This window comes from Petromyzon marinus, chromosome 25 (assembly GCF_048934315.1).
Source record: "Petromyzon marinus isolate PM22_M1 ecotype Great Lakes invasive population chromosome 25, UKy_Petmar_22M1.pri1.0, whole genome shotgun sequence".
Lineage (NCBI taxonomy): Eukaryota > Metazoa > Chordata > Hyperoartia > Petromyzontiformes > Petromyzontidae > Petromyzon > Petromyzon marinus.
In genome coordinates, this window is record NC_133691.1 from 2,644,736 (window position 1) to 2,647,395 (window position 2,660).

Sequence of the window (2,660 nt, forward strand, 5' to 3'; positions counted from 1 at the left end):
CCCCGTGTAGCCTGTGACAGACCGTTGGGGCACCTGTGGAGGCCGGCACGGCACGCGTGGAGGTGGGTGGATAACGGCACGGCACGCGTGGAGGTGGGTGGACAACGCCACTCCCGGCCGCATGTATCCACCCGGCGGCGATGTTTACACATAACGCTCGGTACAAATTTGAGACTGAGTCGACCTAAGGGAGGTCCAGGACCGGTTCAGATTCATCGTCACCGGTGTTGGGCCTCGAGGGAGAAATCGAACTCGGGAAGTCGGATTCGTAGCGCAACGCTAACCACTGCGCCACCGCTCCTCCACCCCTACCGACACACACACACAGCAGCTCGACTGTTCCCTCCCCCTCCTCGGCCCCTTCCTCTCCCTCCCCCCTCCCAATCTGAGAGCAGGAGCTGGCGCCTGGCCTGGTCTCAAGACTATTTGTTAAGGACGATTCTGCTATTTGGATAATTGGGCCAATTCCCGTGTATGGATGAGGGTGCTTTTGCCCGTGGGAGGGAAGCGGAGTAGCCAGAGGAAGATCACGCACGCAACGGGATGACATTTCTCAAAGGACTGCACAATTAAGGTTCATGAGCCCATCTTGCTGTACTGCCATTGCCTGCCCATCGTGTTAGCCGAGCAGGTTAGATTTGGATGTTGGACACATCTATGTGAGCCACCAATTCTTGCCTTTCAAAGTGTTGACTTCAAACTTGTGTTTTAAACCGCAAACAACTACTACTAATTGACAGTCTTGCTTGTCACCTATTGACTGAAAATATAGTATACTTAAAATGTATTCAAAGTTGCTATTCACCCAATATATTGAATTGTATGTGCTATGAGTTATGGTTCAGAAACAGACACCACTTGCTAATTTTGTACTACAGATGCTTGGTGGAAAGTCAATCGTGGGTGTCACACGGAGACAAATGGTTCCTGCCATAGAAACGTGGAATTTGCTCAACTAGCAAAGCACCCACCAATATAGACGAGCACAGCGTAGGGCACATTAATGCACGGGGGACATTCATTTATTTATTTTACTGAGGACGTAATGTTGGATGAGCGACACACGATGGGTAAGACGACGGACGAACAACAGAGTTGCGGCCCGAGAGGACGGCCGTCGTGTAGATGGAGCAAATGACGTCCCCTCGTGCGCGCGAGAGAGATGAACTCTCGTGGGCAAGAGAGAGAGAGATGAAATCTCGTGCGCGAGAGAGAGATGATCTCTCGTGGGCACGAGAGAGATGAACTCTCGTGCGCGCGAGAGAGATGAACTCTCGTGCGTGGGAGAGAGAGATGAACTCTCGTGCGCGCGAGAGAGATGAACTCTCGTGCGTGGGAGAGAGAGATGAACTCTCGTGCGCGCGAGAGAGATGAACTCTCGTGCGCGCGAGAGAGATGAACTCTCGTGCGCGCGAGAGAGATGAACTCTCGTGCGCGCGAGAGAGATGAACTCTCGTCCCGAGAGAGATGAACTCTCGTGGGCGCGAGAGAGATGAACTCTCGTGCGTGCGAGAGAGATGAAATCTCGTGCGTGCGAGAGAGATGAAATCTCGTGCGTGCGAGAGAGATGAACTCTCGTGCGCGCGAGAGAGATGAACTCTCGTGCGTGCGAGAGAGATGAACTCTCGTGCGTGCGAGAGAGATGAACTCTCGTGCGCGCGAGAGAGATGAACTCTCGTGCGTGCGAGAGAGAGATGAACTCTCGTGCGCGCGAGAGAGATGAACTCTCGTGCGCGCGAGAGAGATGAACTCTCGTGCGCGCGAGAGAGATTAACTCTCGTGCGTGCGAGAGAGATGAAATCTCGTGCGTGCGAGAGAGATGAAATCTCGTGCGTGCGAGAGAGATGAACTCTCGTGCGCGCGAGAGAGATGAACTCTCGTGCGTGCGAGAGAGATGAACTCTCGTGCGTGCGAGAGAGATGAACTCTCGTGCGCGCGAGAGAGATGAACTCTCGTGCGTGCGAGAGAGATGAACTCTCGTGCGCGCGAGAGAGATGAACTCTCGTGCGTGCGAGAGAGATGAACTCTCGTGCGCGCGAGAGAGATGAACTCTCGTGCGCGCGAGAGAGATGAACTCTCGTGCGCGCGAGAGAGATGAACTCTCGTGCGTGCGAGAGAGATGAACTCTCGTGCGCGCGAGAGAGATGAACTCTCGTGCGCGAGAGAGAGATGAACTCTCGTGCGTGCGAGAGAGATGAACTCTCGTGGGCACGAAAGAGAGAGATGAACACTCGTGCGCGCGAAAGAGATGAACTCTTGTGCGTGCGAGAAAGATGAACTCTCGTGGGCACGAAAGAGATGAACTCTCGTGGGCACGAGAGAGATTAACTCTCGTGCGTGCGAGAGAGATGAACTCTCGTGCGCGCGAGAGAGATGAACTTTTGCGTCGCGAGGCCCGTTACGGATGACGACAACGACGACGTTGGAGACAATTTGTGCCTGCTGCTGATTGATGATGATGATTGATGATGACGGTGATTATGATGAGTCGTGCGCTAATCACACGGGATCCTGTGACCCTTTGGAACAGCAGAGTCGGCTACAGGCAGGTGGCTTCATTTACTACGCGACGTTTAACGGAACGTTGCTAGGCTGGCTCGGACTCTCGGCGTACGGCACTACAACAAAGAGTACCATTTCAAGACCCTCTTGACAAAAAT